The sequence below is a fragment of the Cajanus cajan genome, chromosome 3 (assembly GCF_000230855.2).
Source record: "Cajanus cajan strain Asha chromosome 3, NIPB_CcT2T_4, whole genome shotgun sequence".
Lineage (NCBI taxonomy): Eukaryota > Viridiplantae > Streptophyta > Magnoliopsida > Fabales > Fabaceae > Cajanus > Cajanus cajan.
Window position 1 is genome coordinate 46187866 of NC_138519.1, and position 13305 is coordinate 46201170.

General features: G+C 36.3%; 1 non-coding gene across 1 annotated transcript; it reads right to left on the bottom strand.

Moving 5' to 3' along the window:
* Window positions 1-4611: 4611 nt before the first annotated feature.
* LOC145956625 (small nucleolar RNA R71) lies at window positions 4612-4718 on the bottom strand. The gene has a single exon (XR_014432864.1). It is a non-coding gene; the product is annotated as a small nucleolar RNA R71 (small nucleolar RNA).
* Window positions 4719-13305: the final 8587 nt, after the last annotated feature.

A 13305-nucleotide genomic window follows, 5' to 3' on the forward strand; every position in this document is an offset into this window, starting at 1 on the left:
TAGTCTCGGTTTCTATAGCTTGGAATCTTAGAAAAATTTGAAACAAAAGGCAAATATACTCTCTGGACTCTTAACTTGAATATAGAAAAAGAAATAATTAAAAAAAAATTAGAGAAAGCATTTTAAAGTGAAAAAGCCGAGAGGTGTACATTGGTGAAAAATCACTTGATTCCTTGTTATTGTTTTGACTACTACTTGTGCTATACTTATCCAATTGCTTTCAAATTTTTTTTGTTTTGTTCATCTACTCTAGTACCTATCTAGGAACATTCCTAACTGAGTGCTAGCTTTATTTGGAGTCTTATTTTCCAGTTTTACTTGTTGAACCTCTTTGAGTCTTGTCATATATACATATTACTCTTAACTTTTGGTATAAGCTTTTCAAATTGTGCTTTTATTGCTTGTCTAGTTTTATTTCAATAATTTCCCTGTGCTGGAATTGGCCTCAAATCCTTGATCAAGGAACAAGCATTGCTCAACAAAGAGTAGGAAAAATTTGGACACTAAGACCTAAAAATTTGACCTAATTTAGTGACCAAAACTTCTCCTAAACTTCCTTCACTTGAGTGACCATTCCTTTCACCTTGTGAGGCAGCCACCATTAAACTCTTTGTTGTGTTTCTTTTGCAGGTCCAGTAGCATCATATTGAAGGATTAGTGGCGGATTAAACACTTGATTGTTGGAAAATTTGCACAACAATCCGTCACTAGTTGGTCACCAAAACCGCTATTTATTGCTTTCTAGGCTAGTTTAAATTTTTCAATCTCTTTTGTATTTTAAAATCAATTTGTAAAGCTTGGAGGGAGTATTAAGAAGCTGGTCAGGTATATCTAAATCCTTGTTAGCATCCTCACGTGTAGTGCTAGTGGAAGTGGCTTGGAAATTTCATATGTTTCAAGCTTCCACTTAGGGAACCCGACTAGTTACTTATCTTGCTTCCTTTAAGTTCTTTGTCTTTTAATTGCTTTATTTTGCTTCCTTGAAACGTCTAGACTTGTGTAGTTTTACTTGCTCACATTTAGTTTAGTCTCAAAAACAAACAAATTGTGAAAAGGCATTCAAAATTTTTGTGAAAAGTTTTGGGGAATTGGAAGTACCATAAAGGAGTTTAGTGATTTCCACTTGAAAAGTCTTGGTTATTAAGTGGCTCTTTGTAGCTCACCTCCCTTGATAGTGCAACTTGTACACTTAGACTTCCAAGTGTTATTTTCATTCCTAGAAAATACCAAAAACATTTTATAACTTTTTGCATAGCATATAAAATCTTATTGCTTAATCATGAGTCAACATTCTCAAAGTAGTAGTGACTTTGAATCTCCTAAAAGTTTTAAAAGAATTGTCAAGGAGGTTGAGGTACTAAAACTTTGGAAGCATGATGAAATACTTCAAAAAGAAAAATAAAAACTTGAAAAGGAAGTACAAATCATGGCTTTAGAACAAGAGATTCAAAAGATTAAGCAACGAGAAGAAAAACTTTTGAAAAGATTAAATAAAAATAAAAGTCCAAAAGGTTCTTCTAGGAGCTCAACCAAGAGCTCCAATGATTCTCAAAGTCAAAATAATGATGGTAGTATACAAATGGATGCTTACTATCAACCCCCACCTAGGAGAGTCATTAAAGAACACAAAGTGAGGGAATCAAGGGTTGATCTCCCTTACTTTCATGGAAAAGATAATGTGGACACCTACTTGGATTGGGAGATGAAAGTGGAGCAAATCTTCACTTGTCATCAAGTAGGTGAGGAAAGAAAAGTTCCTTTAGCCACTCTAGCTTTTCAAGGACAAGCCATGTATTGGTGGACATCCTTGGAAAGAGAGAGAAGACTTCACAATGATCCTCCCATCACTTAATGGAATGAGTTGAGGAGTGCTATGAGAAGAAGGCACATACCTTCTTATTATAATAGGGAGCTTATGGATAAGCTCCAAAGACTCCAACAAAAGGGTATGAGTGTTGAGGAGTATAGACAAAAGATGGAGTTGTATCTCATGAGGGCTGGCATAAGGGAAGAGGAAAGATTGACCATTGCTAGGTTTTTGAGTGGTCTAAATTTTGACATAAGAGATAAAGTTGAGTTACTCCCTTATAGGGACCTTGATGATTTGGTCCAACTTTGTATAAGGGTGGAACAACAAAATTTGAGAAAATCTTCTTTTAAAGGAAAAACTCAATCTAGCTCTTATGTTAAGAAAGACTACAAGAGGGAGGGTCAATTTGATACCTCTAAGAAATTTGGCAATGAAAAAGAAAAAGAAAATGAGAAAAATAAAAATATTGTCACTTCCAGTAGCAAAACTAGTGATATCAAATGCTTTAAGTGTCTTGGGAGAGGACACATAGCCTCTCAATGCCCAACTAAAAAGGTGATGATTTTGAAGGGGCAAGACATTTATAGTAGTGTTGATGAATCTAGTTCCACTACTTCAAGTGACAGTGAATCAAGTGAGGAAGACCATCCCATTGAAAGTGCATATCCTTGTGATGGTCAACTTCTAATGATTAGAAGGCTTCTAGGAAACCAACCTCATGAGTCTCACCTTTCACAAAGAGAGAATATTTTTCACACAAGGTGTAAAATTCTTAATAATGCTTGTTCTCTCATTGTGGATAATTGATGTTGTGTATTTTACTCGTATTTTAGCACTTTAATTCACAAGAATTCATAGCATAATCATGCATATCTTTCATGTTTTTAATAAATTTTTATATCATTTTCCTATTTTATGCTTTTCTTGGTATGTGTTGTGTTTTCTCTGAGCAGGATCAAGATTTAAGAATTAAAGAGGAAATGCTGAGCTACAGGGAAAATCACGGCCGTGATTCTAAATCACGCCCGTGATTCACCAGAGAAAATCACGGCCGTGACTCCCAATCACACCCGTGAACGCCACTGACCCTTCATAGACGTGCTCCAGAGAAGATCACGGTCGTGATTCTCAGTCACGGCCGTGATTCACTTCGCGTCCCAGCTTTTTAAGTTTTATGTTTTATTTTTATTTTTGTAATTTTTATCTTGGTAGTTTTACCTTTTTACCCTTTTAGGTTATAAATTAGATGAGGTTAGCCTAGAACAGGACTTTTGTTTTCGGAGACAGTTTTTTAGTTTTTGACACTTAGAGAAGGTTGGGCGCCTGTGCCATCGACTCTAAGGTTTGCTTTTCTTTTATTCTTCTTTTCTTGGAGAACTACTATGAACTCCTGTGAGTAGTTTCCCTTTTTCTAGGATCAGGGCTTAGCCTCTGAGAACCTCTTTATTAGTGCATTATTCAGTTTCTTAATTTTATTCCAATTCTTGATTTGTTCTTTTATATTTTATATATGAACTTTAACATTATTGTTTTCATAATAACATTAATTAAGGATGAACTGAGAGGAGAACTTGATTATAATTATGATAAACAATTAATCTTAATTTTCATAATCATAGATAATTAGGGATGAACTGAGAGGAGAACCTAATTATCGGAACCTAAAGGAACAGACTTGAGTGTTAAATCACGAGAGTTGATTTAAGCTTTCGAGGAGTAATAGATTAACAAAGATCTTAATGGGTTTAATTGAACGTAATTACCACGAGAGTAGGGATTAATTTTAATTAAACACGTCCTCGTAGCCTGAGAAGGTGCAAGGATTAAATTAGGTTAAGACTACCTTCAAGATGGAATAGAATTAATTAATGAAAATAATAATTCAATATTGTTGGAACTCTTTGTGCGAACCCTAGATTCCCGGAAATCTCCTTATCTTATCTTAAAGTTTTATCTTATTCATTAGTTGCATTACTATCTCTTTTACCAGCGAATCTGATCTTATCATCTCAAAACAAACATTCTATCTGTTTTAAAATTCAAATTAAAATACTAGTAATTCTAGGTCAAACACGTAGTCCCTGTGATTCGATATTTATTACTTGACGACAACCGTACACTTGCGGTTTTCCACACAACAAGTTTTTGGCGCCGTTGCCGGGGACTACGTCTCTTGATTTAAATTACAATTATTTTAATTCGAATTTTTTTAAAAAAAAAAAAAAAAAATTTAAATAAATAAATAATTTTTTTTTTTTTTTTAGTGTTTACTTCTCCAATTCAGATTTCACGGGTCACTTTCTTTTTTTTTTTGCAGTGCCTTAGGGTTAATGCAAAAGATATCTCTACGTCTTGGGAAACCAACACCACTAGATCCTGAGATTGAAAGAACTCTCCTGAGAAGGAAAAGAAACCTTTCTAGAGAATTTGACATGGCTGCACAACGAAATAATTTACCGCTTCGGGACTACTCTGCACCCGTAGCTCGTGGGATACCTGGAGGGGAGATGCAAACTGGAGCTACTGTACCAGCTTCTCTGGTGAATATGCTCAAACAGAACACCTTTGGAGGACTACCATCAGAAGATCCTAATGACCACTTAGAGGGGTTCTTGGAAATCTGTGAGACCCAGCAATTTGATGATGAAGTTTCTGATGGAATGCGACTCCGCTTATTCTCACTCACCTTGAGAGATAAGGCAAAGGTGTGGCTAAGAACAGTGCCTAGAGAAAAGATAGCAACTTGGGAATTATGTGAAAGAGCTTTTCTAGAGAAATTCTTTCCTCCTTCTAAAACTAAAGAATTGAGGAAGAAAATCACTAATTTCCAACAAGGCACTGGAGAGACTATTTATGAAGCATGGGAGCGGTTCAAAGGATATCTTCAAGCATGCCCACAACATGGCTTCAATCGTTGGCTTACCATCCAATTTTTCTTTGAAGGATTGGACCAACAAAGCACCATGATATTAGACTCAGCAGCTGGAGGATCTTTCATGGGGAAACCTATTAATGACTGCATGATTATTTTGGAAAATGTAGCCTCAAATCACAGCCAATACAGTGAAAGAGAAGTCACAGCAAGGAAAGGAACTCCGGGGCGATATGAAGTGAACAATATTGAGTTACTCTTAGCAAAATTTGATACTCTTAATCAAAGATTAGACAAGATGGAAAAAGCTAAGGTTAATTCAGTGGCTACAAATCAAGTATGTGACCTTTGTAGGGAACAAGGGCACACTGCAGTAGATTGTACCTCAATTTTTACTGGAGAAAAAGAAGATACTACTGAACAGGTGGTAGCTTCTCATAATTTCTATGACACTCCTCGAAGAGAGAAGAGTAATCCATATTCCAACACATACAACCCTGGTTGGAAGAATCATCCTAACTTTTCTTGGAAGAATAACCCAGTTCAAGGAACTAGCAATCAGCAACCTAATTTCCGTCCGTCCAATCACTTCATTAATAGGGAAGGAAATCCAGTACAGACACCCTCAATTCAACAAAGTGTTTCAAGATTAGAAAACCTTATGGAGAATTTTGTCACTAATCAAAAACAGACCAATGATTCAATGGCAAATTCTATTCAAAACCTTGCTGTCAAGGTTGAGAATATTACTCTCCACAACAAGATGCTGGAAAATCAAATTGCACAGTTGATGCCTAGTTCAAACAATTCTCCAGGTAAGTTCCCAGGTAAAACAGTTGCAAACCCAGCTGAAAATGTTAATGCTGTTACTTTAAGGAGTGGGAAGAAATTAGACAGACCTGTGTCTAATCAAAATGATAATATTGAGATTGAGGAAGACGCTTATGGTTGAAAAACCTGAAAAAGAGAGATTAGAAAAAGAAAAAGTATCTTCATCAAAGCCTCAAACTGTTTATCACCCCCCAATTCCTTTTCCTCAAAGGTTAGCAAGGACTAAACTTGATAGACAATTTGAAAATTTTTTAAATATGATCAAACAAGTGTATGTAAACATTCCATTTGTAGAAGCTCTACAACAGATGCCTACATATGCTAAATTTCTTAAGGATCTTTTAGCTAACCGAAGGAAATTGGATAATAGAGAGACTGTTACATTGATCCATCATAATTTGCCCAAAAAACTTAAGGATCCTGGTAGTTTCTCTATACCTTGTCTCATTGGAAATCTAAGGTTTGAAAAAGCCTTATGTGACCTTGGGGCAAGTATCAGTTTAATGCCTTTATCAATTTGCAAGAAATTAGATATGAGAGAATTAAAGCCTATAGCAATGTCAATCCAGTTAGCAGATAGATCTATAAAATATCCCATAGGAATTTTAGAAGATGTTCCAGTTAAGATAGGTAAATTTTTAATTCCGGGAGATTTTGTTGTTTTAGAAATGGAAGAGGACAAACAAATACCAATCATACTAGGTAGACCATTTTTGGCTACAGCAAGCGTGATAGTAGATGTCAAACATGGAAAATTGTCCTTATCCATTAATGATGAAACAATGGAATTTAATATTGCTAAATCTGTTAGACAACCTTCTCTTGAAAATATTTGCTGCAGGGTTGATATATTGCCTAAAGACATGGAGGAAGAAGTCATGAGATCTATTTTGAGGGATCCCTTGGAGAATTTTCTAGTTGGAGGAAAGCACATAGATCTTGAGGGGATTCAACCTAATTATGCTTGCTTGATCGATTCAAGTCCCCCGTGTAAAGAAAAAGATCCTCTAGTAGAAAGTCTTCTTGAGTCTTCAACAGATTGGGGTTAGGAGGATATAGGATGTACGCATTTCATTCATTTATTCCAAAAAAAAAATAAAATAAAAATAATAATAATAATAATAAAATAAAATTTCAGAGTTCCAGAGAGAATCACGACCGTGATTATAAATCACGGGCGTGATCTTCTCTGGAAAATTTTTGGAAAACCCCAGAGAGAATCACGACCGTGATTCTAAATCACGGGCGTGATCTTCTCTGGAAAATTTTTTGGAAAACTCCAGAGAGAATCACGATCGTGACTCTAAATCACGGGCGTGATCTCCTCTGTTTGAATTTTTGAAAACTCACAAAGAGAATCACGGCCGTGATTTCCAATCACGCCCGTGATTCCCTGCTGAGGCTCAACAGATACAACCCGTGATTTTTGAAATTCCCCTTTCCCTTATATATTTTTCCCCCTCCTTTTACATTCTCACTTCTCTCAAACTTACGAACTCTGCCCATTCTCTCTTTTCTTCTCTCCCAAACCCTAGCTTCTCACTTCTTCTTCCTCTTCTTCCCTCTTCCTCCCACATTCACTCCTTCCGTTCATCCATGGCTCCCAAGCGCACCCGTACCGTTGGTTCGTCCTCCACCGCTTCCGATACCCACAGTTACGAGGAAGAAGCAAGTGAAATTCCGCATCTTCCTCCGAGGTTCTATCGGAACGATGAACAGCGTGAGCGGAACGAGGTATTACGCTTCCGCACTATCCATCCTACCAGGTATCTCGACTTCCCATTTATTCGTAAGTTGGGTTTACGTGCTGATATCAATTTCATGTTAACTAACATTGGGTGGACAACCTTTGCTACCATGCATAATGATGTTGTTTATCCTCGACTAGTTCTTGAGTTCTTGAGCTCTCTCCACACGGAAATATTATCTGGGCCAAATTGTTCTGAAGGTTTGATTTCTTTCCGTATGTTTAACCAAGAACACGAATTAACCCTGGCTCAGTTCAATAATATTTTTGGATTTCCCACTGGAGGGAGCACGAGAACCCCAAGTTCTTTCAACCCTGGTTCTTTTTGGTATAGTTTGACAGGTACAAGTAAATGGGTCACTGGAAAATGTAATTCCTCTGCTTTCCGCCATCCCGCCATCCGTATTATGCACCGCTTTATTGCCTCTACTGTTTTGGCCCGAGGTGATTCTGAAGGAAAGGTTCGTTTGAGCGACCTTTTACTTTTATGGGCTATGATGGAAAACAGAGAGGAGCCTATTGATTCTGGCAGTCATTTGGCACGACAGTTCCAGAGTATTTCCAATACCAGCCACGGTGCGATTGTGAATGGCGGCCTCATTACCACTATAGCCAAACACCTTGGCTATCACGCTTGGCTGGACCAGTTAGAATCACTCCCTGGAAGCCGTACTATTAATTTTGCTACCTGCTCTTCTATGAACTGCATTGCGAAAGATGAAGATGATAAATACTACTTTGTAGTAACCCAGTCGGGAGTGCACCACCAGTTACCAAATCCAACATACACCGTGAAGAACCGGGCTACACGGCAGTTTCCACTGGAGCCATTAGAGGACCTACCTCCAGCAGCTGAGGAAGCGGCTCCTGCAGATGAGGAAGCAGCTCCTGAACAACCCCCTCTACATCCTGGACCTGAGGTGGACAATGCTGCTATCCTGGCAGCTATTCAATCAATGGATAACCGGCTGAAACAAATGGATGAACGCCAGCAGCATTATAATTACATGGTTGATCAAATGTATCAATGGCACATTCAACGGTATCCAGATGATTTTCCACCACAGTGAGATCTTTCTTATTCCTTATTTTACTCTGATGCTTAGGGACAAGCATTCCTTTCTGTTGTGGGTTGGTTGCATATTCATGCATTTTATAATTTTGTCAAAATAATCTATCATGCATTCATTAGCTCTTTGCTTCGGGACAAGCAAATCTTTAAGTTTGGGGTTAGGAGGATGTACGCATTTCATTCATTCATGCAAAGTAAAAAAAAAAAAAAAAAAAAAAAAAATCATGCATATATACATATTCAGTTAATCCCAGCTTGAATTTGTGTTTGAAAAGTAAATATTTTTAATGAAATTGTTCGTCTTTGAAAACACTGAATGTGATGAATTGAATCTTGAAGTCTTAGAACAAAAGGTTGAAAAATTAGCTGGTTTTGTGGCTAGCACTTGGTTCTTAGTATTGAGGCTTGAAATGATCGAGAATTATAAAAATAGTCTCTTGAAGATAAATTCTTTTTAATTCGTGCTTAAAAGCTTTTGGGGGGTAATAAAAAAAAAAAAAATCACCTAGCACCCCTTTGAGGTCATAGGTTAGAGGGAGAATATTCTTAACCTTAGAAAACTAAGGGAATTAATTAGCTACTGGGGAATTGTTTAGTAAAATAGCTAGACCCCCTTTGAGGCTACGTGTTCTTGAAATTATCATCCTCTCTACACTGATTGGCTACTGGGGAAATGTTTTAGGTGAGACAAAAACAAAAATAAAAATATTACCCCTATTTGTGTCACAAGCATTGAAAAATTATTTCTGTTAAATTATCTTCGTTTGACTAATGAGCTTTACAAGATTTGACATCATGAAACTCTTAGAAACTAAGAGTTGGCGCTAGTAATGAAAGATTAAGATTCTAATTGGACCTTGTGAGACTAAGAGTGAAGATTTTAAATGCTCAGTTAATTCTTGATGAATTTTTTTTTTCTTCAAAGTGCTAATTATTGTTTGAGGACAAACAAAAGTTCAAGTTTGGGGTTATTTGATGTTGTGTATTTTACTCGTATTTTAGCACTTTAATTCACAAGAATTCATAGCATAATCATGCATATCTTTCATGTTTTTAATAAATTTTTATATCATTTTCCTATTTTATGCTTTTCTTGGTATGTGTTGTGTTTTCTCTGAGCAGGATCAAGATTTAAGAATTAAAGAGGAAATGCTGAGCTACAGGGAAAATCACGGCCGTGATTCTAAATCACGGCCGTGATTCACCAGAGAAAATCACGGCCGTGACTCCCAATCACACCCGTGAACGCCACTGACCCTTCATAGACGTGCTCCAGAGAAGATCACGGTCGTGATTCTCAGTCACGGCCGTGATTCACTTCGCGTCCCAGCTTTTTAAGTTTTATGTTTTATTTTTATTTTTGTAATTTTTATCTTGGTAGTTTTACCTTTTTACCCTTTTAGGTTATAAATTAGATGAGGTTAGCCTAGAACAGGACTTTTGTTTTCGGAGACAGTTTTTTAGTTTTTGACACTTAGAGAAGGTTGGGCGCCTGTGCCATCGACTCTAAGGTTTGCTTTTCTTTTATTCTTCTTTTCTTGGAGAACTACTATGAACTCCTGTGAGTAGTTTCCCTTTTTCTAGGATCAGGGCTTAGCCTCTGAGAACCTCTTTATTAATGCATTATTCAGTTTCTTAATTTTATTCCAATTCTTGATTTGTTCTTTTATATTTTATATATGAACTTTAACATTATTGTTTTCATAATAACATTAATTAAGGATGAACTGGGAGGAGAACTTGATTATAATTATGATAAACAATTAATATTAATTTTCATAATCATAGATAATTAGGGATGAACTGAGAGGAGAACCTAATTATCGGAACCTAAAGGAACAGACTTGAGTGTTAAATCACGAGAGTTGATTTAAGCTTTCGAGGAGTAATAGATTAACAAAGATCTTAATGGGTTTAATTGAACGTAATTACCACGAGAGTAGGGATTAATTTTAATTAAACACGTCCTCGTAGCCTGAGAAGGTGCAAGGATTAAATTAGGTTAAGACTACCTTCAAGATGGAATAGAATTAATTAATGAAAATAATAATTCAATATTGTTGGAACTCTTTGTGCGAACCCTAGATTCCCGGAAATCTCCTTATCTTATCTTAAAGTTTTATCTTATTCATTAGTTGCATTACTATCTCTTTTACCAGCGAATCTGATCTTATCATCTCAAAACAAACATTCTATCTGTTTTAAAATTCAAATTAAAATACTAGTAATTCTAGGTCAAACACGTAGTCCCTGTGATTCGATATTTATTACTTGACGACAACCGTACACTTGCGGTTTTCCACACAACAATAATGGGTCTTGTTGTAATTGTTGTAGTACAAGGTTGGTGGAGAAGCTTGGTCTTACTATTATTCCCCATCCGAAACCATATCAACTTCATTGGATTAATGAAGATGGGGATATTAATGTTAATAATCAAGTGAAAGTCAAGTTCTCTATTGGTAACTATGAAGATCAAGTGGTTTGTGACATAGTTCCAATGGAAGCTTGCCATATTTTGTTGGGAAGGCCATGGCAATTTGACAAGAAAACCATGCATAATGGCCTTACCAATGAAATCACTTTCACCCACAAAGAAAAGAAATTTGTACTTCATCCTTTGTCTCCTTCACAAGTGATAGAGGATCAAGTACAAATGAAATTGAAAAGAGAAGAAGAAAAAAAAAACTTGATTAAAAAAAAAACAAAAAGGAAAAGAAGCATAAGTCTTCAAAGAAGAAGGAAGAGAAATCTCTTTCTATAGAAGAAATTCAACAAGAAACTTTAAAACAAACCCTAATTGTTGAAAAGTCTTCTTACCTTCTCTTTGTAAAAGTGTGCTTCAGTGTCATAATTTAAGCATTGAACTTAGTTCTTTACCTCCTCAAGTTTCTCATTTATTAAAAGAATTTGATGATATATTCCCTAGTGAAGGTCCAAAAGGCCTTCCTCCTTTTAGGGGTATAGAACATCAAATTGATTTTGTGCCTGGGGCTAGTCTACCCAATAGACCAACCTATAGGGCAAATCCTCAAGAAACTAAGGAGATAGAGAACCAAGTCCATGAATTATTGAATAAAGGGTGGGTACAAAAGAGTTTGAGTCTCTGTGCTGTGCCTGTATTGTTAGTGCCCAAGAAAGATGAAAAATGGAGAATGTGTTGTGATTATAGGGCCATTAACAATATCACAATCAAGTACAGGCACCCAATCCCTAGACTTGATGATATGCTTGATGAATTACATGGTGCTACTATATTTTCTAAAATTGATCTTAAAAGTGGTTATCACCAAATAAGAATTAAAAAGGGTGATGAGTGGAAAACTGCTTTTAAGACCAAATTTGGATTGCATGAGTGGCTAGTTATGCCTTTTGGTTTAACCAATGCACCAAGTACATTCATGAGGCTTATGAATCATGTCTTAAGAGAGTGTATAGGAAAATTTGTTGTTGTTTATTTTGATGATATATTAATCTATAGTAGTTCTCAAGATGATCACTTAGGACATCTTAGAGAAGTTATGATGATCCTTAGGGAAAACCAATTATTTGCAAATCTTGAAAAATGTACTTTTTGTGTGGATCATGTGGTTTTCCTAGGGTTCATTGTAAGCAAAAATGGGGTTCAAGTGGACCCCGAGAAAATCAAAGCCATTCAAGAGTGGCCCAAGCCTAAAAATGTTAGTGAAGTTAGGAGTTTTCATGGACTAGCAAGTTTTTATAGAAGATTTGTGCCTAACTTCTCTAGCATTGCTTCACCCTTGAATGAGCTAGTCAAAAAAGATATTTTATTTGATTGGACTTCAAAGCATGACCAAGCATTTCAATTACTTAAAGATCAACTTACTAATGTACCCATTTTAGCTCTACCAAATTTTGAAAAGACTTTTGAGCTAGAATGTGATGCATCAGGAGTTGGCATAGGAGCTGTGTTATTGCAAGGAGGACACCCCATTGCCTATTTTAGTGAAAAACTAAAAGGTGCCTCCCTCAATTACCCAACCTATGACAAGGAGTTGTATGCATTAGTTAGAGCTTTACAAACTTGGGAACACTATCTTGTGTCCAAAGAGTTTGTCATTCATAGTGACCATGAGTCACTTAAATATTTAAGAGGTCAAGGTAAGTTAAATAAGAGGCATGCCAAATGGTTAGAGTTCCTTGAACAATTTCCATATATCATTAAATTCAAGAAAAGAAAATCAAATGTGGTAGCTGATGCTTTATCTAGGAGACATACTTTGCTTGTGTCTCTAGGTACTCAAATTCTTGGATTTGATAATATTAGGGAGTTGTATGAGGAAGATATTGAGTTTGGTGATAATTATAAAAAATGTCAACAAAAAGCTTTTGATGGTTTCTATATGGTTGAGGGGTACTTGTATAAAGAAGGAAGGTTATTGATGAGGTTCCACTTGGAAATCCTCAAGAATTCCCTCAATGCTCCTCGGTTCCTTGGAAGATTGACAAGGAATGGAAACTCCAAGAAGCACCAATGTGACTCTAGCTTGCGTCTAGCTAAGTCCGGAAGAAGGAAGAATTTCCTAGCTCTACAAGGAGAAGATCTCAAGTAGGGTAGAGTTAGGGAGGGTGACTTTCGGATAGGCAATTTCTATGGAAAGAAATCTCATCAATATATCATCCAAAAGTGTTACACAATCCGGCCATAAAGGAATTTATAGTAGAAATTAGGTTAAGGGTTTAAGTTGGGTTCACCTAGAGTTAAGTAAAACCATGGTATGGTTAACTTAACTCTAGGCGCCAAAATTTGAATTCTAAATTCAAATTTTGGTGCCAACCGGCCACCCCCTCCATGTGCTCTCATTTGGCATGTAATTAGGAGGCCATTTGAGTTGCATTTCGGATCACACCATGTGCATGTGTTGCACATGGCCGAAATGCACACCAAATGTGCTTCTAATTACATGCTAATGTAAATTCACATGTAACCTAATTAACTCTAAATTCACATG